Source organism: Narcine bancroftii, chromosome 5 (assembly GCF_036971445.1).
Source record: "Narcine bancroftii isolate sNarBan1 chromosome 5, sNarBan1.hap1, whole genome shotgun sequence".
Classification (NCBI taxonomy): Eukaryota; Metazoa; Chordata; class Chondrichthyes; order Torpediniformes; family Narcinidae; genus Narcine; species Narcine bancroftii.
The window spans coordinates 38,024,257-38,050,363 of record NC_091473.1 but is presented as its reverse complement, the minus strand read 5'-3'; the positions used below and the strand labels follow the sequence as shown (position 1 = coordinate 38,050,363).

The 26,107-nt window shown below is 39.1% G+C and overlaps 1 protein-coding gene across 3 annotated transcripts in view; it reads left to right on the top strand.

Moving 5' to 3' along the window:
• LOC138763274 (ataxin-7) overlaps positions 1-26,107 on the top strand; it is a 132,313-nt gene that overhangs the window by 16,718 nt on the left and 89,488 nt on the right. Inside the window, exon 2 of one of the 3 annotated variants that reach the window (XM_069937145.1) lies at positions 3,005-3,033. The exons of 1 other annotated variant lie outside the window; for it this stretch is intronic. The gene's annotated coding sequence lies outside the window, so the exon portion shown is untranslated. Of the gene's footprint in view, positions 1-3,004; positions 3,034-7,913; positions 7,988-26,107 lie in introns of those variants that run through there. One more of the 3 variants, XM_069937146.1, reaches the window with a different exon arrangement.

The window sequence follows — 26,107 nt, the reverse complement described above, 5'->3', positions numbered from 1 at the left end:
ATTGAGCCAGTTTTGGATGCAAAATCACTTTCCCTTTTGATCATACCTAGATGAAGGGCTCAAGCTGGAAACATTGATTGTGTCTTTATCTTTGCTATTTTAAGTACCTGCAGAGTTTCTCCAGTATTGTAATTTGACTTCAGTCATAGTGTCTGCAGACTTTCACTTTTGATCCTGCAGGTTTTTACTTGATCGAAGGGCCTGCCATATGTGATGTCGAAAATCCACATTGATTATTAAGAAGGATGTGCTATTCTTGTTGATAGTTGTCATTACTTTTAAAAAAGTATCTATAATGCTGTTCAGGGTGAGCAACTTTTTAACTCCATAAAAATTGTAGTTGCCAAAACTCTGAAACCCAGAAAATACTGGGAATATTTGGTAGGTCAGAGAGCATCAGTGGAAAGGGAAACAGAATTCACATTTTGGATTGAAGATTCCATGCTGAATATTCTTGATTAAGCTGTGGATTTCTGAAAGACACCATTGCTTTTCAGGATTTTCTTTTCCACAATTTTCATACCAACAAACTGGTCTGCAACTACCCATCCCTTTTTAAACCTTGCATGCAGTGTTAGTAATCATTTTGTGCTTGATGTATACCAATAGCCAGAGGATTATGTTCTACTAATTACCTTGATGGTCAAGAATCAATTTCATTTGATCCTTTCAAAAGATACTAAATCTTTTGATATTTTCTTGTGGTACTTCGCACCCAGCTTTCATGTAAAAATGGATGCAGTCATGGAGGGCTGGATTTGTTTTGTTTATACATGTTTAAACATCCCTATACTTTAATCCTCTTGCATTACAAATGTATTTAAAATGCAGTATATAATTTTAGCAACATTGTTTTCAAGTCCTCTGTTTACATTCCTAATTATCTTTCGCATTTCTTCCAGCAGGCAGTGTATTCTGTTTGGCATCCCGATTTGGTAGTTTCCCCCTGCCCCATCCATTCACCTTTTGATGAACATGCATTTGCTTTCAATCTTTACCTTGATACAGCTGTTCCATGTTTGCAAAATAACATCATGAGATAATACATTTGGCACAAATGCTAGCAAAAAACTCAGCAAGTCATGCCACATTCTTTGTGTAGCAAAGATAAAGATACATAACCAACATTTCAGGCCTAAGCCCTTCATCTATGTATGAGCTAAAAGCAGGCAAGCATCTGAATAAAATGGTGGAGGATGGGGCTGGGAGAGGAGCAAAGGCCATAGGGAAGGGGCCATAGGTGGGTAGGGTGGGAGAGCACGAGGGGGAAAAGAAACAAGTGATGGGGGGGGTGAATGGATGGAGGTGGTGAGCAGAGGAAACCAGAGGGATGAGGTGTGGCAGAAGGGCTTGTGGGGGAGAGGAAGTGACGAGAGGACCCAGGGTTGTGAAGACAGGGGGAGCTCAAAGGAAGAGATTTTTTGGGGGGGGGGGGGGAGTGAGCAGGGAGAAGTACATTTAGTTGAGAACTTTTATAATTTATTCTTTCAAGATTTTGATAATTTTGGAAACAGCATCTATAAATAACAAAGAGATAGAAGTTCCTATCTAGCACTGGAAGGAAAACTAGTCCTTCTCATACAACCTGTGTGAATTTATTTTCCTTCCACCTTCCAATTCTAATTTGTTTAAAGGGCATTTGTTTGTTTAGCAGTGGATCTAGAACTGTTGGTTCTTTTTTTTAAAAAAAATCTACCTTCTAGACTTTTTACTTTTTACTTATTTCTATGATGTGGACATTATTGGAAAGGCCAGCATTTGTTCTTCCCTTGTTATTGCCTGAAGTGAATGATGTGCTTGGTTTATTCCAGAGGACAAGTCCATGGGTGAGTGTAAATGTGGAATTTGTTTTGGTATTGTTACAAGGCCCCAAAACCCAGCAGGAGTACAAATTCACCAAGACTTAAACAAAAGATGCTTTTAATTATATTTAAACATGAAAACAGAATCACACTTTAACTTATTACTATTAACTTAACCTAACTTAACTCCCTTCTAATTCTAAGTGCACATGTATGTAATGTGTATATGTTCAGGAAAGTTCTTTGCTTTAATAGCCCAATCATTCACTTCTCACTTCTCCATGTTCACCAGTATCTGGCAATTCTTATACTGTGCACAGAATTTAACATTATGAATTTTCACCAGGCTCTGGTGCTTAAAGGTAAATGGTTACTGCTCAGGTTTCAGAGAGAGACTTGTTGCACGTTGGACATACATATACTGATTTCCTCCAATCAGTCACTTCACTGTCTTAATGAAGAAACATGCCCCAACATGGGTTTTCCAAATGATAACCTCTTCTTCCAGGTCACCACAGAGTTCCTCTTGTTTTCCTTATTTCAGGAGAAACATTCTAGCCAGCCATTTCCTCTCGTAAAGACTACAAGGGTTTTGAACAGGCTGAACTCAGAACTCCCAACCCATCTTCAAAATTGGGTTTTCAACAAGCCTGCAAGCTTGCCATTTTGCAGCCTCAATTGCCACTGTAGAACTGACTTCTCTCTCAAGAATCCTGTTTCCCCCCCCTCCCCCCGCTTGTAAAAATCAACCTCAATCCAATCCTTGAAAGATCTTAATCAGCACTTAAGCCTGGACTTTTCCATTTGCATCTGCTTTTGAAATTCTTACAAAGCAGTTCCATTATCTTTGCAAAATTACTGGTACCTGAATGTCTAGCTTCAGAAAAGCTCTTGCATTTTAAATGAGATGTGAAGTGTTACTCTGTGAAATGGCCTACATAAACCCCCACAATATACCTCTTTTAAAGAAGTATTTATATATAATATAAAATATAACCTGTAATAGGATCCATGGATATACAGTGCCCGCCATAATGTTTGGGACAGATGTTTCCTTTATTTGCCCTTGTGCTGCACAGTTTTAAATTTATAATCAATCAAATGACATTGTTAAAGTGCATATTCCAGATTTTACTCAGGGTTTTTTGGTTTGATCACATAGAAATTACAACATTTTTTTATACATACTCCTCTCATTTCAGAGCACCGTAATATTTGGGACATAGCAATGGTATGTATATTAAAGTAGTCATGTTTAGTTCTTTGTTGCATATCCCTTGCATTCAATGACTACTTGAAGTCTGTGATTCATTGACATCACCAGCTGCTGAGTTTCGGCAATTTGTCCCCTTAAGTTTTCTATTCAGCATATCAAAGGCATGATCAATTGGATTTAGATTGGTTGAGTGACTTAATTATTCAAGAATTTTCCAGTTTTTAGCTTTAGAAAAACTGCTTTGTTGCTTTAGCAGTATATTTGGGATCATTGTCTTACTGTAGGATGAAGTGCTGTCCAATATGTTTGGAGGCATTTGCTCAAATGTGAACAGTTAAGATGTTTCTATACACTTCAGAATTCATTTTGCTCCTGCCATCAGCAGTTACATCAATGAAGATCAGTGCACTAGTACCTGTGGGAACTATACATACATGCCCAGGCTGTAACACTCCCACCACCATGTTTCACAGATAACGTGGTATGCTTTGAATCTTGGGCATTTCCTTTACACCTACATAGTTTGCTCTTGCCTTTACTCTGAAACAAGTTAATTTTGGTCTCATCTGTCCACAAAACCTTTTTTCCAGAATACTGCAGGCTTCTTGGCAAACTAATCTGGCCATCCTGTTTCTGTGGCTAACTAGTGGTTTGCATCATGCAGTGTAGCGTCTGTATTTCTGTTCATGAAGTCGTCTGCAGACAGTAGTTATTGACGCATCTCCGACTGTCTCCTGAAGAGTGTTTCTGATCTGTCATTTGGGGATTTTTCTTCATTATGACGAGAATTCTTATGACATCAGCAGTGGAGGTCTTCCCTGGAATACCAGTCCCTTTGCAATTACTGAACTCACTAGTATGCTTTTTCTACTTCATCATATTCCAAACAGTTGATTTTGGTAATCTGAAGGTTTGGGTGCTGTCTCATACTATTTTATTCTTTTTTTTAACCTCATAAAGACTTCTCTGACTTTCATTGCCACAACTCTGGACCTCGTACAAAAGTGGCAACTATAGACTCCAAAGGTGATTAGAAGCAAGCCTAGGTCTCTTATACCTGCACCAAAAAAGCAATTAAACATACCTGAGTACTTGCAAACACCTGTGAAGCCAAATGTCCCAAAAATGATGTTGCCCTGAAGCGAGGGGACAAAAGTGCTGGCTGCCATTTCAACTTGGTCAAACCAAAATGTACACAAATAACCTTGAATAAAATCTAGAATGTGCACTTTAATCACATGTGGATTATTCAATTACAAATTTAAAACTGTAGAGCACAGGGGCAAATAAAGGAAATAAAAATATCTGTCACAAATATTACAGCCCAAGGAGCTGTAGATGTCAGATTTTCTTTCCTGGGACTAATTTGTTTTTGCTTTTAAAAACACAATTGTGTGATTTAAATAACAAATTGAAGCCACTACATGGATCTCTGACCAGCCATGCGAACTCTTGCATGAAGCTGGCTTGTATTATTAAAATGTTTACTTGAAGTATTTGTCGAATTTTTAAACCTCCTGAACTATGTACCTTCATTTAACTACAGTAGAAAATAGATTATTTTATCTCTTTGCTTGCTATTAAAGACTTTCAATTTAATTATTATCCATTGGATTCAGGAAAACAAATGAAATAGCTTTTAAAAGCTATAATGGTCTTTTGTCTCTTGGTCATGGATATTTAAACAATTAAATGGCAGTTGATCATTGACATGAAAAACTTGGAGGTGGGTTTTTGCCAGTTTGAGGGATGTTCTGGGACAGGTTTTTTTTTGAATGCTGTCCTGCTGTGAAGATCTGTGACACTTTAGGGTCAGCGGAATAAGTGTTTTGTGTCAAGAACCAGTTAAATATAGGCCTCATAGACAGTGCAATTTTGTTCTTGTGTCTTAAGATTTAACATATTTATGTACATTTTTTAAGGAGACCAGCTAACCATTAACACACGGGCTTTTTAAAAAAGAAGAGAAAGGAAAATCAAATTAACATTTGTATCTTCATGCATCAACACATTGGACTATTTCAAGTCTCATGTTCTACTTCAATGCATATACTGTAGCTGGTTGTTCATTGCAGAATGAAGAGTGTTAAAGACCTCTAATAGTTCAGTGTTTCATGCAGCAATGGTTAATACATTGAGAAACAAATTTAAATAAGAATCAATCAGAATTTATCATTATGAACATGTCATGAAATGTTTTGGTTTGTGGCAGCATTACAGGTGCAAAATGCTGTAAAAATATATTTAAAAAAAATCAATTAGTGCTTAGTGCAAAGAAGAGAAAAGTTAGGTAGTGTCATAATTCATTGTTCATTCAGAAATGTGATGGTGGAGGGGAAGAAGCTGTTTTTTTTACCATTGGATGTTCATCTTCAAGCTCCTGTACCTCCTTCCTGATGGCAGTAGTGAGAAGAGGGCATGGCCTGGGTGGTGAGAGACCTTGAGGATAGGTGCTACTTTCTTGAGACACCGCCTCTTGTTGATGTCATTGGAGTGAAGATTGATGCCCATGATGGTGCTGAGTTCAAAACTCTCTTCTTGTCCTGTGCATGGCACCTCCATATTAGACAATGATGCAACCAGTCATAACATTTTCCATGGTGCATCTGCAGAAATTTGCAAATCTTTGGTTGCATACCAAATCTCAAACTCATCACAAAGTATTGCTGCTGGTGAGCCTTCATTGCATTGACATGGAGGCCTCAGGATAGATCTTCAGAGCTGTTGACACCCAGGAATTTGAAGTTCTTAACCCTTAAATTGGATGTGGCAAATCATTTGTTGATATTGTTTATAATGTACAGTGTTTGCCATAGCCTTTTGAAGGGCAGCATTGTAGCGCGAATAAAAGCTCTCACAACTGTTGGGAGAACAGATATTTTTATTAGCTTGTAACTATGGATAGGGTTTCACAGTAGTTTTTGGAAGGGTTCTGGGTTTAAGTGAGAAACTGGGGTTAGGTACTACCAGTGAATCCCAGTTCACTGCCAGCACAAAATTGCAATCTTTCACTGTTACAATTGTAACAATAATTCAAAAAGTAAGACAGTCCCTGCATCACACACATGGGTTCAGTTTCTGAGAATGTCCGTAAGCCCAATTACTCCATAAATCAGAAACATCAAGTTTTTTGCAGCTATGCATGTGGAATTGCTCTACCTACACTTGCTATAATTTATTTTCATTGAATAATCAACTCCAAACATTCCCCACAATTAAACTAATGGAATAAACACTGTATCAGTTATTAATGAATACCATGAAACATTGTTATTACTTGCTTTAAAATGCATGGGGGAATTTGTGCAAAGTTTGACTTCTATAAATCAGGACATTAATATTTCAGAGACCACCTGCGCTTTGAAACATCTGCGATCATTTGAAGGTGCTATATAAATACAAGGTCATTTTAAAAACTATTTTAAAATAGCTACTTATTGGGAGCCGTGATTATTACAGAGAACAAGAAATTGGGGTAAATTGTAGTATTTAAAAGACATTTAGATAAATAGATGGATAGGAAAGGTAAAGTTGGTTGGGCCAAGTTTAGTTGGCATGGGCAAGTTGGGCTGAAGGGCCTGTTTCTATGATATAGAACTCTGACTTTATGAGGAACACCTTTGATTGGTGAAGGTTGTGTATTAAAAACTATTATTTTGCTTGTGCATGCACCTTCAATTAAAAAAAACCCAAATTGGGCGAAAGGTGTAGTAATGCCCTTCTTTCAGGAATAAAAATGGCAGTTGCAACTGGGTGGCTTTTTTGCAGGATCGAGATTTAAAAAATTAAAAAGGGACACAAGTGAGTAGTTATTCTCAAAATATGGACCTCAGATGGCAGTTTCTAAAATAAGTTGATGGGCAAAAACCTCATGGCATATTTTAATGCTTGTAGTAGTGACTTCTTTTGCCTTATGATCTCCCACAACTCTGCTATTTCAAGGTCAACAGAATGGAGACAAGCCAATCAAGTGATCTTGATCACCTCCATAGAATATGTGAATAATGACTTAATTTGATACAATGAGATCATATGTAAGGTATTCCATAGTAGCCATCTTTTTAAAAAAAACCCTGTCAATATAGATATTTTCAAGTATTTAAGTCATTAGGGAAAGTTTATTTCACAATGAAAGCTCTGTGTGCACTCAAAAAGCACTTTGCTATTTCCTTTCCAATGTGTCTTTGAACTAGTTGCTGCACAATATAATGTAGTACAAAAATGTTTTAAATTACTGCCCTTTTACATTGCCCATGATCTCATTAATGGTCTTTGCCCCTGAAGTAAACAAAAGAGCAGGGGCCCAAATAGAGGTGGTTGCCTGCTTGGAAGCGTGTGTTTAAAGGTTCATTGCAGAGATTGTGCTTACAAATGCACACCCTCCCTTCCTTTATTATGAAGGTGGACAAGTGTTTTGGATTACTTTGCACTTTTAAATACGTCAGATGTGATCAAAACATAATAGGAGTGCAGTGTTCAATAATGAAATGTGATGTGTGAACCCACCAAGTGAAGTTAAATTATGAGTGTCCCACAATAAAGCAAAGGAAAGTACTGGTAAATTAGAAGATCTTCCCGAATTGGGGAAGAATCATCCATGTAAAAATGCCTATGTCTCGTAGTATTAAGTCCTGAAAGTATCTTTAATGTTATGATTTGCTGAAAGCAAAGGAAGGACCAGAGGAGAGATGCTTTTTCATCCAGCTATGGCAGAAGTATTGGGCAAGTGTCACTAAATTAAGATGCCTTACACACGTTAATGGATGATGATGTTGGGTGAAGATTTGGAATTTTTTGTGTGATATTAACTTTTAATTGTTAGAACAGGAGCAGTTACCAGTTCGAACAACTAGAGCAAAGGATGCTGTGGAGTAATCGCAAATTTGTGTTCATTATATTATGCTGGGAAAAAAATCTTTCTGATAACTTCTGACGAGGGCTGCAACAGCAAAGCCGGTATGCAGATAAGGTAATTCATGGAATTGGAATCAATCGAGTGAGTGAACAGTTGCTGTTTTGTGAAGAGTTGGTTTTGTAAGTACGAGTGTTTTAAGGTTACAGATTATAAATTGCATTGACACATTTTGAAATTAATGGAACCATTGTCTTTTGTACAGCACATTCTGTCATGCAGCTGTGGTGGGTGACCATTTTCATCAAAATTAATTTGGGGGAAAACTAGATGGAGGACTGAGTCGTGGCGTTTCGGGTATGTTGTTAGTGCTGAGCTGAGTTTTTGGGTGCAAAGATAAATATTTGAAAGAATTGTTGATAATCTCGCCATTTTGACAGTGCTTTGGATTTAGATTGAAAACCTGGGAAGATGATCATAATTGAGTTTCATGTCCACTTTCAATGTGTGCTGACGTTTTATTGAGTGGAAAACCGAAGGGGAACTATCATGTGACTATTCAGTGAAGTTCAAGTTTTAGGAACAAATGCCTTCCCATTATTGACCATCTGCATTTGTACATAATTCAAAGAAAAGTTTGTTAAAATTCTGGACAACATTACAATTGTGAAACAATGTTTTCTGTCATGGCAGCAATGAAGATTAAATAATGTATACTTTTTGGAAGTGTCAAATGATTTACTACGGTCGTTGTTTTACATCACCCTGAAAATAGTGCTGTGAGTAGGGCTATACATCACACTGATATTTTAAATAAAGGTTCTCTTGAAACTATTACTAAATATTCTTTAACCACATAAATCTTGTGTGTATAATCTGAAGGGGAGAGTTTTTTTTATTTTTGTTGGAAAAAAGAACTAAGTTTTGCATTCAAGAGATTCAGAGCAGCTGCACAAGTAGTGTTAACTGGTGTTCAGAACAGTAGACACGTATGGAAATTGGCTGTATAGAAAAGTTGTGTGGTGGAAATCCATACTTGGCTATCTTTTTATCTAAAGAAAGTTGATTATACAAAGGCAAAGTGGTTTGCATGGACGAGTTATGTTAAAGGGCCTGTTTCTGTGTTGAATGACTGAAATGTGGTATCTTGATTTATAATAAAATGGAATCAATTTAGTGACATCACTGTGGTTTCATCTTGTTCTGCTTGTTTATTCCATAAATGTTATCTATTTGTATTTGACTGGCATGGTATTAATGATAAGTTTCTTTACTGAATTTAGTAAAGTGACAGAAATTTTTTTGGTTGTTCAGTACTTGTACCCTGTTTAACAATTTTTAGCATCTATACTCTATTCTCAACCTTTTTTGGCTCAAAGCTTGTGGGCCCTTTTCCCTGTGAAGCAGAATTAGAATTTATCAGCATGAACATGTCCCGAAATCCGTTGTTTTGCAGAAGCATTGCAGGGGCAAATGTTGCTGAAGGTTACATTTGTAAAAATAAAAGTGCAAGTGTGGTTCATTCTCCATTCGGAAATCTGATAACAGAGAGGAAGAAGCTGTTTTTGTGCCACTGGGTGTTCCTCTAGACTCCTATGCCATCTTCCTGGTGGTAGCAGTGTAGCCAAGGGTCTGAGGGTCTTTGAGGATAGAGGCTGCTTTCTGAAGATGCCACCTCTTCTAGATGCCCTCGATTGAGTGGACCACTGCCCATGATGGTGCTGGTTGAGTTCACAACCCTCTGTAGCCTTTTCCTGTCCTGTGCTTTGCCACATCCATACCAGGTAGTGATTTAACCTGTCAAAATGCTCTCCACACTACACCAGTAAAAATTTGCAGAAGTCTTTGACGACATGCTACTTCTCCTTAAACTCCTCATGAAGTATAGCTACTGGTGAGCCTTCTTCATGATTGCATCAGAGCAGTTGACACCCAGGAATTTGAATGTCTTAACCCTTTCCACTGCTGAGCCCTCAATGAGGACTGGTTCGTGTTTTCCTTATTTTCCCCCTCCTGAAGTCCACAATCAATTCCTTAATTTTGCTAATGTTGAGTGCAAGGTTGATGTCAGGTTTAGCTGGTTTCCTCTGTGCTTCTCTCCTACTGACAACCACATTAAAATAAAAAGTTATGATTTCAGTCCATGCTTTCCTCCCTCCCCTAAATATGTTGTGGTTCCCTGGAGGGCGGCCTGGTCCCAGTTGAGAATGGCTAGACTAAATCCATTTCGGGCCTATTGCTTTCAATGTGCTCTTAGTTTCTAGGCCTGTTGGCCAGCTAATTTAATAATACAAGGTTTCCTGGAATAGATTTTAGAAAGTGAAACAAAATCCAACCTTTTGCTTCCTCTTTTTATTCTTGCCACCACCTTTTCCTACATGAAATTTGTTTCTGCCTTGGATGGCTTTTGATATTAATATTGAGACCTCATTAATGGAGCATTGCAGATGTGAATTGGCATTTCATCTAGAATTTCCATTGCACAATGAGGTTTAACCAGTGCCAGCTTCTGAAAGGCGTGTTTTTCAAATTCATTGAATCTGTGCTTAAAACTTTCTCCCCACTGGTCTGTGTTCCATGATCTGCTTCTACAAAAGTATTCTATTTGGTGTTAATGTTCTGTCAGGGCGCTCTCCAATCAGATGGCGTTAACATTGACCGCCACCTTCTGTTTAAACCCCTCCGTCAGTCTCTCTCTTGCCCTATCCCTCAGCTTCCCATCCCTCTTCATTCTGAGAGCTATCCCCTCCTCAGTACTTCTGAGCTTTTTTTTCTTTTTACCCTCCCACCCTCTTGTTGTTGGCCTGTATTCCTCCCCACTTCCCTTTCTCCCCCCTCTTCTCTCCTTCCCACACCTTTTTATTCGGGTGCCTGCCTGCTTTTTGCTCATACCTTGCTCGGGCCCAAAATGTTGGTCATGTGCCGAATTTCTCAAGCACTTTTGTGGTACAATCACAATTTCTGCAGACTTTCCTTCTCAACTTGTATCAGACTCTGACATTTTTGTATGTCAATGCTTGGAAAAGTTGAAAGAAAGTAGAAGTGAAATTAAAAAAAATTAAGAAAAAAAGTTTTAAAATAAAAGAAATTCTATTCTGTACATCAAGAACAGATAAATAATGATAGAACCAGTAAGCCCTATTAAGGACAAAAAAGTGACCTAAATATTGGGATAAAATATTTAATATTTTGTGAATGGGGATGATGAAGTGAATAATTGTAGGGTATTGAAGTAAACATAAGGTGTATTAAGACATTTATGATGCATCAAAAAAAAGGATTTTTTTCAGAAATGTATGCTTTGTTACAAGATAAGATGAGTAAACCAGATTTAAGTAAATCTAGAATTAAATGGGAGAAAGATTTATCTTTTGATATATCTTGGGAGGAATGGGAAGTTATGTGTCAAGAGAGTATGACTAAATTACTTAATGTAAGATATAGTTCATCTCTTGCAAGGCCTCTAGCCCTTATGGTACCTGGCAGGGTACTGAAAAGCCATGCCAACTAACTAACTGGAGTGTTCACAGACAGTTTTAATCTTTCACTGCTGCAATTGGAGGTTCCCATCTGCTTCAAATGGACACTTGAGAAGAGTAGAATGAGCTGCTTCACTGACCATCACACTCATATCTACTGTGATGAAACTTTGAGAGGCTGGTCATGGCCCGAATTAACTCATACCTAAGTAAAGATCTGCAATTTGCCTATCATAACACTTACTCCACGTTAGATGCAATGTCACTGGCTCTGCATTTTGGCTCTGGATCACCAAGCCAACACTTGCATCAGGCTACTTTTCATTGACTTCAACACCATCATGCCCTTGGTACTGATCAACAAGCTCTAAAACCTCTATCTCTGCAACTAGTTCCTTGACTTCCTTGTCAGAAGACCGCAGTCAGTACAGATCGGAAACATTTTCTCTTCACTGCCAGCCAACACAGGCAAACCTCAAGGATGCATGTTTAGCCCACTGCTCTACTCACTTTACACCCACGTCTGTGTGGCTAGACACAATTCAAATGCAATCTACAAATTTGCTAAAAGCACCACAGTCATCTGCAGAATCATTGATATCCATGGGGAAGCATACAGAACTGAGATCAAATAAACTTGCACTCAACATTATCGAAACTAAGGAACTGATTGAGGACTTCTGAAGGCGAAATAAGAAAAAAAAAGTCCTCATTGAGGGGTTAGCAGTGGAAAGGGTTTAAAAACTTCAAATTTTTTTGGTGGAAATATCTCTGAAGACCTGTCCTGGGGCCTCCATGTTGATGCAATCATGAAGAAGGCTCACTAGCAACTATGCAGTACAGTTCCCATTTTTCAAAATGGTCGGGCCCAGTAATAACAGCAAATCACTTCTAACAGTGTTTAAACAACAACAAACAAAAAGGAAGGCTTTTTAAGCATTAAAATAATGTTTTATTCTCCCAACAAAACAAATGCTGGCCATCGCCAATCACTGACACTTCTCCACCAAGGTCCATGCTGCTGCTGGGAGCCCGGGGTCCCAGGCCAGCTTGGCTCTGAAAATTTTTAGGATAAATGAAGATTTCTGATTTGTTTTGGATATCCTCATTTATAAAATTTTTGGATAAATGAGGATTTTGGATAATCTGAGTTGTACTCCACTTCGTGAGGAGATTTGGTAGGTCATCAAAAAAAACTTGCAAATTTTTACAGGAGTACCGTAGAGAGCATTCTGACCAGTTGTCTGGTCAGAGGTGTCAATACACAGGACAGGAAAATACTACACAATTGTGAACTTGGCCAGCACTATTATGGACACCAGGATACAGTGTCTTAAGAAAGCAGCCTCATTCTTTCAGGATTGTACTAGGGGTCAAGGCCAGCAATCCCTGGCATGAGATGATGTCATCTGACGCCGGTGTTGAGCAGGTTTTGCTTTCACGCTTAGCACTTTAAAGGCCGATTGGTGTTCGATTACTGGTATCACTGGCAAGTGTGAAAGGGTCTTTACTCTCCCTTTCACACTGCTGCTTACATGTGGGTTAAACCAGGTAAACAACCTGGCAGGGCGAGTTAAATTCAGTGTGAAAGGGGCTAATAACAGTCCCCATGGCAGAGTTATCATAAAGTAAAAGCCCAAGGGAGGGTGGAAAATTGAGTCTGAAAATATCTCAGTTATAGGAACCAAATATTAACTGGTGTTCCACAAAGTTGAACAGAGTAAAACAATATAAATGATAATGAAATCTACATGGAGGTGTACTTGAAGAACTATGATTTGTAGTATTAATAGTTACGGACATGACAGACTGAATGACCTCTACTTTTAAAAGTCCTGTGCTTCTATGATTCTGTAACATTCAGGACATTTTTAACTATTGAATTTGATATATGCATGGCAATTCAAAAAAAGTAAATGTTAGTAATACTCTTGAACAGTTTTCCAGCAATGTTCTAAAATAAATTATACTTTCAAACTTCATGATGCAAATAAAAGCTAAAATGTTTTCAACAATTGAAACTTGTAAATTTTCAGTGATTGCATACTGACTGCAATCACTTTTATATATTTTATATATTTGTTCATGCAAATTAATAATACTGAGGTAACCTAACACTTGCCAATCTTCCTTTTGAGTAGTTTGCTTGCATTGAAATGGAGTTTCTGAAGTGGTACAGGTCTAGAAGACACATTTTCTAATGTAACTGAAGAAACTGCTACATACTTTTGCACCACTGCTAAAACCAGTATCAGAGCCTGTTTATTCTGAAACTATCTTCTTTTCTTTTCTTTGGCTTGGCTTCGCGGACGAAGATTTATGGAGGGGGTAAAAAGTCCACGTCAGCTGCAGGCTCGTTTGTGGCTGACAAGTCCGATGCGGGACAGGCAGACACGATTGCAGCGGTTGCAGGGGAAAATTGGTGGGTTGGGTGTTGGGTTTTTCCTCCTTTGCCTTTTGTCAGTGAGGTAGGCTCTGCGGTCTTCTTCAAAGGAGGTTGCTGCCCGCCAAACTGTGAGGCGCCAAGATGCACGGTTTGAGGCGATATCAGCCCACTGGCGGTGGTCAATGTGGCAGGCACCAAGAGATTTCTTTAGGCAGTCCTTGTACCTTTTCTTTGGTGCACCTCTGTCACGGTGGCCAGTGGAGAGCTCGCCATATAACACGATCTTGGGAAGGCGATGGTCCTCCATTCTGGAGACGTGACCCATCCAGCGCAGCTGGATCTTCAGCAGCGTGGACTCGATGCTGTCGACCTCTGCCATCTCGAGTACTTCGACGTTAGGGATGTAAGCGCTCCAATGGATGTTGAGGATGGAGCGGAGACAACGCTGGTGGAAGCGTTCTAGGAGCCGTAGGTGGTGCCGGTAGAGGACCCATGATTCGGAGCCGAACAGGAGTGTGGGTATGACAACGGCTCTGTATACGCTTATCTTTGTGAGGTTTTTCAGTTGGTTGTTTTTCCAGACTCTTTTGTGTAGTCTTCCAAAGGCGCTATTTGCCTTGGCGAGTCTGTTGTCTATCTCATTGTCGATCCTTGCATCTGATGAAATGGTGCAGCCGAGATAGGTAAACTGGTTGACCGTTTTGAGTTTTGTGTGCCCGATGGAGATGTGGGGGGGCTGGTAGTCATGGTGGGGAGCTGGCTGATGGAGGACCTCAGTTTTCTTCAGGCTGACTTCCAGGCCAAACATTTTGGCAGTTTCCGCAAAGCAGGACGTCAAGCGCTGAAGAGCTGGCTCTGAATGGGCAACTAAAGCGGCATCGTCTGCAAAGAGTAGTTCACGGACAAGTTTCTCTTGTGTCTTGGTGTGAGCTTGCAGGCGCCTCAGATTGAAGAGACTGCCATCCGTGCGGTACCGGATGTAAACAGCGTCTTAATTGTTGGGGTCTTTCATGGCTTGGTTCAGCATCATGCTGAAGAAGATTGAAAAGAGGGTTGGTGCCAGAACACAGCCTTGCTTCACGCCATTGTTAATGGAGAAGGGTTCAGAGAGCTCATTGCTGTATCTGACCCGACCTTGTACATCATTAATTACTATACATCATTAATTAATATATCATCTTGGTATCCATCCTGTTCGTCCTCACTTAAAATCATGTTCTCCTCATTATTATCAACTCCAATGAAGAAATTACCTGAATTTTCTTCATCTACCAACATCTTCATCACAAGAGTCAACCTAGCTGGGTCTTTTGTAAGCTGCCTTTAATATGATGACCAAAACTATGTGCAGTACTCCCAGGTGCTGACACACATTTACCTTTGTAAATTGCTCCAGAACTTTATATTTGATCCACTTTGCAATAAATGCTAATATTCAAAAAAACTTGCATTTTTTGCAGTACCTCTTTGTTGATCCTTTGTGTTTTATGCACTGGGAATATTGGATTCTTTATAATGATTTCAGATTCAGATTTATTGTCAGAGAACATAAATGACATTACATACAGCCCCAAGATTCCATTTTTCTGCGGGCATGGCAGAATTGCCGCTAATTGGTAGTGCAAAAAAATTAAACTGTACACAGTGTGAGCATGTAAAAAAAATAAAATAAAAAGAACTGTAAACAGACAAATTATAATACGGACCGAGCAAAGAAAATCAATAAAGTGTACAAGAGTCCTTAAATTAGTCTCTGATTGAGTTTGTTGAGGAGTCTGATGGTGGGGGGGTGGCAGCTGTTCCTGAACCTGGTGGTGCAAGTCTTGCGGCACCGCTACCCCTTCCCTGATGGCAGCAGCGAGTACAGCATGTGCTTGGGTGGTGTGCAACATGTTGTCTCATTCTGCCTTAGTATTTACTTTTTCCTGGTCTTCTGAATCTCACTTCTCCATTTTTTATTACATCTGCGATCGTTTTTCTCTGAACTCTGTCCTCAACTTGCTAACCTATCTAAGTGAATCATTAGAAAATTTGGCCACCATCCACTCGGTGCCTTCGTCATGAGGGTGGTGGGAATGTTCTGCAAGAGGAAGTGAAAGAGGTGAATATAATTACAACAGTTCAGTCATTTAGCCAAGTAAGAGGATAATAAATGTTTGAGTATGGCTTGAACACAGGCGAACGGCACCAACTTACATGGGCAATTTGGTCAGCATGGCAAAGTTGGGCCAAAGGACTTGTTTCTTTGCTGCAAAACTAACTCTAATAGAAATTATAAATAGTTAAAGCAGTGAGAAGATGGTAAGGTTCAGTGAGTCAGGAAGCATCCACAGAGAGAAATAAATGATCAATTTTTTTTGGTTCAAACCCTTTCTCAAAAAAAACGGTTCAGAACTGAAACATTGCCCATTTCTTTCCATGAATGTTGACTGACCTCCAGCCTTTCATTGTTTGCTCAAGATGTAATTTCTGGTAACAAATTGGTGGTTGAGTGAAGCAAGAAATTCTGCACATGCTCTCATTGCAGTAAAAACACACCAAAATGCTGGGGGAATTCAGCCAGTCCTTTCAGCATCCATAGGAGACAAAGATATATGGCCGACGTTTTGGGCCTGAGCCCTTCTTCAAGGAATAAGCAGCATGAGCCAGAAATCTCTGAAAGTCTCAGAATACAGATAATGCTGGGCCAGGGAGGAATCCAGACCAATAAAAGGTGTTAATTGGATATGATAAGGGACCAGTTAAGAATTTATCATGTTTGTGCAAAAGGAGATAGAAACGGAGCAGAGGGAAGGCAGCCAAAAGAAAAGTAAGGGGGAGAGGGTTGGTTTTAATGAAAGCCAGAGAAGTCGATATTAATGCCATGTGGTCGGAAGATGCTGTTCCTCCATTTTGCGGGTGGTCTTGGTCTAGCAGTGCATGAGACCATGGACAGATATGTCAACAAGGGAATGGGAGGGGGAAATAAATGGGTAGCCATTGGGAGGTCCATGCTATTGCAGCAGACAGAGTCAAGGTGTTCAACAAAGTGATCTCCCACTCTGCTTCCAGTCCCTCTGATGGAGAGGAGGCCACAATGGGAGCCCAAAATGCAGTAGATGACCACTGCAGGTTCACAAGTGAACTGTTGCTTCACTTGGAAGGACTGTTTGGGTCATCATTTGAGACTTCCGAGATTTGGTGTTTCTGGCTCATTCTGCTTATTCCCTGAAGGGCTCAGGCCCGAAATGTTGGCAATATACTGTATATTTGCTTTTTATGGATGCCAAAAAGACCGGCTGAGTTTCTCCAGCATTTCTCTGTGCTTTTACTACAAGTTGATGGCCAACTGGACTAAAGTTTTTTTTTTGTTGCCCTCCTTGCTTGAACGGTGGCATGACATCTGCAATTGTATAAAACTCTGGGACTTTTCAGAATTTCGGGAATTTTGTATTCTTTATTCCTATGTAGTCTTCCTTTGTGTCCCAGGATCTCGTCATTTATCTGTCAATATTCCTCATGCTCCTTGTGATTGTTCTTTGTCTCTCTCTCCCTTGTAGCCCATTGATTATTATTGGATGGCTTTGTATCTCTACCTAGGACAATCCAAAATAATAATTGTTAAATATCATATTCTAAATAATCAATATTTTCTTCAGCAGTACTTCTCTTTTGTTACCTACCAAAGTTCTTGCACTCTGTTATTTGCAGATTTGCTCTCATACTCTGCCTTATTTCTTTTGTTGATTATAATTTCAGATTTCTTTTTTTAAAAATAAATCCAAATTATGTGACATACCATCTACAGTTCAATTTTACTTCCATTTTCACCTCTTTCAATTACATTTTAGCTGCCGATTTTGTATCCTCTTGCTCCCCACCCACATTAACAGTTTTGCTTCCACTGATGCCTCCTGTCCTGGCTTTGTTTCTTGCATGTTTTTTATATATCACGTTACCAGCACCTGGTGTCTTTGTTTTATTTTCAAACCGTGAAAGTGTGCTGGGTCGCCGATTCAAGCAACTCTGCCTTGCGGCTAATTCAGGCAGCAAAAATTTGCCCAGAATTCACAGATCATTTCTCAAAAATTTGAAATAAGAATAAAGTTCACTCAAATTTTGTGGGTGGGCAAAAAAGTGATCTTCCCCCCCCCTCCCCCCCATTAATTTTCCTTGGTGCATTCAATGACAATGCAGGTTCATGTTATGGAAAATCTTGATCTGGTTGTTTTCTCAGAAGGCCACCCATTTCCACTGCTCCTGAACACTGGGTTGGCTGTAGTGATTTTCAGGGATTTTTTTTAAATTAAACTCTGTGCTTTGCATTGAGGAATGATAGAACACTGATAATTTTGCTGACATTGCCTTTGTGATGCAAGAGCCAATTTTTGGCATTTTTTTTCACAATATCTCAAAAAAACTAAATGTGAGGCAGCTGTTATGCATAGAGATTGAATTATCTATTTCCTTGTTTATTGATTGGTTTGATTTCATGGCATCTTTTCTCTTCCTTTTCTACAATGATAATGCGCTTGATAAATATAATAAATTGTGAAGATTAAATTTGATGTCTTTTTGTTGTTGTCCTTGCCTGGATCAAATTAAATTGAATAGTTTGTCTGTATGAGAGATTGCTTGATTCTCATCAGTTTGACTTCTTTGGCACCATGTTTATCCCAAAACCTGGAAATTCATTTGTGCAGTTTGACTATTTTACACATTTTAATGCTGTATTACCATATAGAAGAAGGGCTCCCTTGTTGGGAATAGTGTTTTTGAGAGGTGATGTAGAAATCAAAATTGTATCAAGCACGCGCTTAAAACACATAGGGAGCTGTTGACGTACATTGCATGACTTTGTACGTTGATTATGAATGTTAATTGTTACCTGGCTTACTGCTGAACTTGAGATCTTATTGCATGCTTTTAATTTGAAAAAAAAATTTGGACATACAGTACAGTAACAGGGCATTTTGGCCCACAAGCACATGCCACCCAATTATACCCAACCCTCGATATGCTTAGAATGATGGGAGGAAACTCATGCAGACACGGGAAGAACGTACAAATTCCTTACATACAGCATGGGATTCGAACCCCAGACCTAATCGCTGGTGCTGTAGCAGCGTCTGCTAACCACTACGCAAACTCCCCCCCCCCCCCCCCCCCACCCTGTACCGTTAAATGGGTTGTCAACACAAGTTGCGGTGATTATCATTCATTCATGATATTTTGGAAAGTTTTTAGGCCAACATTCATTGCCAACAGTAATAGCCCTGGAACTGTTGGGCAAAAGGAATTTGACCATCAACCATACAACGGTAGTTCAACAATTGTACCATCTAGAGTGAGAAGAATTAATTTTTCATGCCATAATGGATGTAAGTGAATCAGATGGGCTTTTGCAACAATCCAGTAGTTTTGCTGTCACCAACGTTATTGCGAATTTTTAACGAGATTTTTTTTATTCTTGATAGCTACATTTACTCTTCCAGCCGCTGGGTTGACATTTGAACTATTGATTATTCAGTGAAATAACTAGAATCTTGCCATTCCTTTAATAACATCAAGTGCATTAGTTGTGGAAGACAGTAAAGAATTGTAAATGTTCTTTTGTAAAATTGTTATCTGGAGTTTAGTTGTTGATGTGCTCCTCTTGGGGTGAGATGTCTGAGAGTTCACATTCTGTTCCAGATAATTGATCTAAACTAACAATCGTGGAGAAATTCTGAGGAAATATGGCACTGTCAGGATGATTTGTTAATTAGAGACTGATCTCTGGGGTGAACACAAGATCCCATGACATTTTTTGATTAAAAGCTTGGGAACACCAATCAGTATTTTAAAAACGTGTGGTCATTATTGCACTGTTTATGAGACCATATTGTGCACACTTTGGTTTCCCTGCAGTAATTTGATGAAATTTAATTGGATTTTTTTTAACAAAATACCTGTTTGCAGTCAGTGCACATATGTACATTGTACTTGTGTATAAACAATAAACTCATTCTATGTTTACAACATTATAACAGTAGCTGCACGTATTTTGAGTCAGACAGTTTGATATATTAAAAGGAAATTGATATTTACTGTATAATTGTAAGTCTCCATTTCATTTTAGCAGATATAAATTTACTGTGATAGGTTGGGGTAGTACAATGCTTCAATAATGAGTCTTGTGCCTCATGTCTAAATGTTTTTAAAAAAAAACTGAGGGCCTCTACAGAGATTCCTTGCTCATTACAATATCCATTACAATGTATTGGATGCTGCCATGTTCCAGCAATAAGAAGCAGACTGATATATAAATATATATATTGTGTGTGTGTGTATTTCTAATTTTAAAGCTTTATATTTATATTCATGTAAAATAGATAAACTATACTGCTACAGAAGTCATGCGAGTCTCTTTAAAAATTAGATTTTAAAGGTCTGCCAACTTCAAATTTGTTTCTAACAATAAGTTGTATTGGACTTGATTGTTCACTTCTATCGCATTATTTGCTTTTCACAAGCCTGCTGTAAGAGCCAAAGACTTATTGTTTACTGTTGAGCATTCAGGTGTGGGCATTGTCGACATCGTAGGACCAGGAGGCTGCACGTGTGTGGTACCTTCCTTTGTGCATGCGTGGGGGGGTTGTGTGCGGTTGGAGCAGTAAGTTAGCCTGCATTGAACAATATGGCAATATAGAGATGAGGAGGGTGAGTGAGGCTCGCATATTTTCTGTTGACTGTTTCGTTACCACAGATTAAACATTCGTTATTGTAGATCATTCGTCACGGACATCTTTGTAATTGTTTCAAAATAGATATTACCACTTGGAACATTCAGTCTACATTAATAATAAATCATTTACAGGTCTTTGTGTTCATCAATAAACAGTTTAAAAATACTCATCTGGACTTTCTAGTGGATTACATTGAAACGCGTCACAGTAAAGAGCCCCACCTAGCCTGGAAGTGGCTTTTATGGATGCATAGTAGTCGCTACACCTGCCTTTCCTTTCAAGCTGAAAATCTCATTGCTGCAGCTGCCCATGAAGCATAGCCGGCTATGAGGAGTGATTGAACCTTGTGATGGATCGTGAGCTTTCTAGGTGGCCTTTTGACAGCTTGTAACTGTCAATCACGATTCATGAATTTTTTAAAATGTCTCTGATAATCAGATACTTTAATGTATTTCAAACACATTTAAATAAAAAAAACTAAATTTAAGTTGTTTGTAAATAAATACCAGAAATGAATTATGTAAAGATAATGTAATCACTTAAAATACAATAAATGATTCACCTGCATGCAGTTATTCAATCAAGGTCAGAAAATGCATTCAGAAACAGTTCATGGTGCAAAAGCCAGCCTTCCCTCAAAAAAACAGAGGTTGGATGTGAAGTACATAGAGCTCCTCAGTTCAGGGTTGCGTGGATCACAAGGTCTGTGGATGTCTAGTTTCAAGATGGATGTGGAAGTAAAGATGAGCTGACTTCAACTGCTAGTAAGAGAAAAGCATCTTTTGAGCCAGTTTTTTTTTCTTAAAGTTGGGCATTGTTGCTTGAATGGTTCAGGCACTTGATCAATAGGAAGGAGCTGTTGTATCTTTCTCCACAAATATTGCTCATTTGCCTTCCTGTTCAGTTGGGCTTTTCTGGGAAGCTGAGGTCAGGAAACTTTCAGAGGGCCTGTGAAAGAACTGAATGGCATTACCAGAGAACCCTGTGTACAACATCAAAAGAATAACTGTTGATAAAAGTTGGTCGACTTGCAAATGCCTATTTTTACCAACACTTCTGACATGTGCAGAACCTTTGGTTGTGGAGTAGTCTTGATAAATAAGCTAGAACAGAGATTGTTGCTGAATATTTAAAACTGTAATATGACTAGCTCGTCACAAATGAAATGGCACCTAAAAATTTGCCGATGACAAACTGGGCATCGGCAGAATCACAGACGGCAATGAGGAAGCGTGCAGGAGATCAACTACGATATAATTCCGATTATCTGAAATCAGATTCTCCAATATATTCATTTATTGAGCTGAACTGACCACACAGCTTGAAAAAAAAATTCACTCAACATGAAATTGGAACAATGATTGTCCTCGTTTCAGGTAACTCCCTTCCCTCTCTTTCCATTTCTTCTTTACCTTCCCCTATTGACTTTTCTCTCCAACTCTTCCTCTCAAACTACGTGCCGCTGTCTCCCAGCCACAAAGCGGTCAGAAGAATCCCTTCTCCCAGCGTCATCAAGGAGAGCGGGGTCTCCTGGTCAGGAGCGGGAGCTCTGGCTCAGTGGCATCCCCTGTCCCCTTCCCTCCCTTCCTCCTTGCCACATCAGAGCTCCCGACACTGATTCTGAACCTTCCCCCTACCGCACAGTGGGCTCCCCTAGGCCGAGGAGAGGATTTGGAGTTGGGATTTGGGTGTAGCCATTGGCAACAACTAAGGAGAAAGGAGCCTACCAACTCGGCAGTGGCCCAGTATGCCTCCCCAGGGATCAGCAGCAAGGGTTGGGGTTGCCTTGGTATTGCGGCCAGCATTTCTTTTTGTAAGAATTAAATTTTATTTTAATGCTTAAAAATCCTTCCCTTGTTGTTTAAACATTAATACAAGTAATTTGCTTTTGCTACTGGGCTGTTTTAAAAAAAATTACCAGTTATCCAAAAAAAAAGTTTATCTGACATTGGCCTGATCCTGACCATTTTGGATAATCAGAATTGTACTGTAGTTTAGTGATCCAGCAGCAACCTTGCACTCAACATTAGCAAAGCTAAAGAACCTATTGTGGACTTCGCAGGGGGGAGGGGAATGGGGGGAATCGGGAACACAAACCAGTCTCATTGAGGGGTTAGTGGTGGAAAGTTTTAAAAGAAATCAAGTCAAATAGAGATCTCACAGATGTATGCCTCTACTATTGGTAGGAGAGACTGGAGAAGATGTTGAGTCAAAGTAGGAAGAAACGAGTTCTGTCAAGAACAATTAGAAGTACAAGATCTGCCTGGATAACCCTGCTTATGGATCTTGGGACGAGAATAGAAATGGCTGTGTGTGGCAAGAGCTGGAAATGAAGTCCATGGCTATGGGATGATGGCCTGAAGTTTGTTAGTGGAATTATTGGCCAGAGTACGTATTAATGCATCTGAATGCTGATGTTTGGACTCTTGTAATTAGTTGCAAAATCACCACTACAGTTATGTTCAATGATTTTATCACGTTTGGTGCTTGGTTCAGATGGGCGAGCTTTGGGGCAAGGAACTGCAGCTGGGAGTTCAGATGGGTGGACTTCGAAGTGAGTATCTGCGGTCGGAAGTTCGGATGGGCGGTCAGCGGGGGGCAAGGATGCATGGTTGAGAGTTTGGATCGGTGGGCAGCTGTGGCCAAAGATAGGTGGTGGAGGGGGTGGTTTTTGACATTTACATGAGATTGATTTTTACTCCAGTATATACGGTACCTATGTTAGCACCCACCCACCTCCACCCCTGTCCAGATTCGATGTCTGGAGGTCGATGAGTGATCAAGTATTCCATGAATGGGCCATTGGTCTAAAATATTTGGGGACCCCTGCTTTTAAGACTTGAAGTAAAATTGAATGATTTTGTTATTTGCCAAAGTTTGTGACCTTGGAGTCGGCTTTGAAATATGGTATATTAGTGTACTCATGGCACACTCAGAAAAAGTACAGATGTCCTGGATATATAAAATTCAGTTTAATGGATTCTGAGTACACTAGTCCTATTTTATTCTTCCTACCTTCTCTTCAATTAACCCCATATTTTTTTAAAGCCCCCCGCAAGAAGTTGATGGTAATTTGTTGTGGCCAATTAACCAATCAATGCGCATGTCTTTGGGTTGTGGTAGGCAACTCAAGTAGTCATGGAAAATAAATTCTGCAAAGAGAGCACAAGAGGTCATTGGAGGATTTTGTCTCCATTTACATGCTATTGAAATAGTTAACTTTTATTTCTGTCATTCATTCATTTACCCTAGCTACCATAATCTTTAAATGGTTTTGTTTGGCCAACCACTAACCCGAGAAACAAAACCAGAGTTGAAGGTCTTGAACGTAGGAGGGTACTTAAAAATTGTTTTATGTTAGATTAATTATTGTGTAGAAATATTGGTTCTCAAGTCTGGTAAACATGAACTGATTTGAATTGATCATGCTGTTGCTTTGAGTTCACTTGCCAAATGAGAGAGTGCAATGTTTTGTAAACATTTTTTGCTTAAATATTGTACCTAAATAACTGGAAATTATGCAATGCACAATGTGTTTCGAAGAGGCATGGTTATCTTTCCAGCTCTCCTACTGGAGAATGTTTCTAAGCTCTGTCTAAACTTCATAGCAAAATCAAAGCCTCATTTAAAAATGGCGCTGTCACGTCATGTATTTTTCTCTCCCTTTTGAGCAATTCATACTTTTCAGAAGTTTTAATTTTTCTAAGACAAGTTACTTTCCTCATCTTTGCTCCAGCTCCCTAATTTTGACTTTAGAGGGAAAAATTAATCTAATGTGACATTACAGTGCTTTATTAGCAAAATGTTCCTGATACAACATGCCAATAATGTAGTGCATTGAAGAAGATACAAATAAGTGTGGTTGTGGATTTGGGCTGTATTGGTTAATAGGTTTGAAATTTGGTCATACATTCGAAACTATTTGGACTTAAATTCAGGAGAGCAGTGATGTTTCTCTTTTTAAACTGATAACGAAAAGAAGCATTCGAGAACGGAATAGTTTATGTATTAACTAACTTGCCTCACCCTACACTATATCAACTACCAAAGATGGTAACCACATGAATAGTTCCTTTTCTCTTCAACTCTTGCTTCCGTCTGTCGTAGCTCCATATATACTCCATATTTGAATCTGTGCACTTATTTGCATTATTGCATCTATTTCCATTGCTTGCTAGGACCCATGTCCTTAATCTGTTCAGCTTTTATTAATTTGATATTATCATATTTTAATATCATGAGCTTTACATTCATTGTGCAGATGATTGAACAACATAAAATAATGCATAGGGCCCTCTAAGAACATGCTATCCAAGTAATTGTATATCTGATCTCTTAGAACACCTTCCAATAATTTACTACTGATGTCAGACTTACTGGCGATAATTTCCATGGTTGCCATTGGATCCTTTTTTTTAAACACCTTAACAACATGAGCTGTCCTCCAATCCTCCAGCACCTCACCTGTAGCTAAGGACATTTTAAATATTTCTTTCAGAGACCCTGAAATTTCTACACTAACCTCCCTCAAGGTCGGAGGGAATATCTTGTCAGGCCCTGGGGATTTGTCCATCCTTACTTGCTTTAAGACAGCAAGCACTTAATCTATATAGGTTCCATGACCTCACTGTTTGTTTTCCTTGCTTCCCCTGACTCTGTGTCTGTTTTCTGAGTGAATACTGATTTTTTAAAAAACCTGCTGAACTACACTCAACCCATAACCCTTCAATTCTTCCCCGTCCATATACATATCCAACTTATCCTTAAACGCTAATATCGAGCCTGTCTCCGCCACTTCATCTGGGAGCTCATTCCACTTTCTGAGTAAAGAAATCCCCCCCCCTCACGTTTAGTCTAAACATTTGCCCCCCCCCCCCAAATTCTCAACTCATGTCCTCTTGTTTGTATCTCCCCCTTTCTTAAAAGGAAAAGGCCTCTCCAGGTCTCCTCTATCTAGTCCCTTAATCATTTTAAATACCTCAATCAAATCCCCTCTCAACCTTCTATGCTCCAAAGAATAAAGACCTATCTTATTTAACCTTTCCTTATAACTTAGACCCTGTAACCCTAGCAACATTGTAGTAAATCTTCTCTGCACTCTCTCCAATTTGTTGATAACTTTCCTATATTTTAATGACCAAAACTGTATACAATGCTCCTAGTTTGGCCTCACCAATGCCTTCTACAATTTTAACATAATATCCCAGCTCCTATACCTAATGCTCTAATTTATAAAGACCAACATACCATAAGCTTTCTTCACCACCCTATCTACAGATGACTTCACTTTCAAGAAACTATGTACTATTATTCCTAGATCCCTCTGCTCTACTGCATTCTTCAATCTCCTACCATTCACCATGTATGTTCTATTTTGATTAGCCCTACCAAAATGTAACATTGCTTTAAACGCCATCTGCCATCTTTCAATCCACTCTTTTAATTGGCCTAAATCCCTCTGCAAGCTTTGAAACCCTTCTACACTATCCATAGTTCTGTATACTTATTAATCCAATTTACCACCCCATCATCCAGATGATTAATGTATATGACAAATAGTATTAGACCCAATACTGAACCCTGAGGCACACCACTAGTCATCAGCTTCCAATCTGACAGTTATCTACCACTACTCTCTGGCATCTCCCATTCAACTATTGTTGAA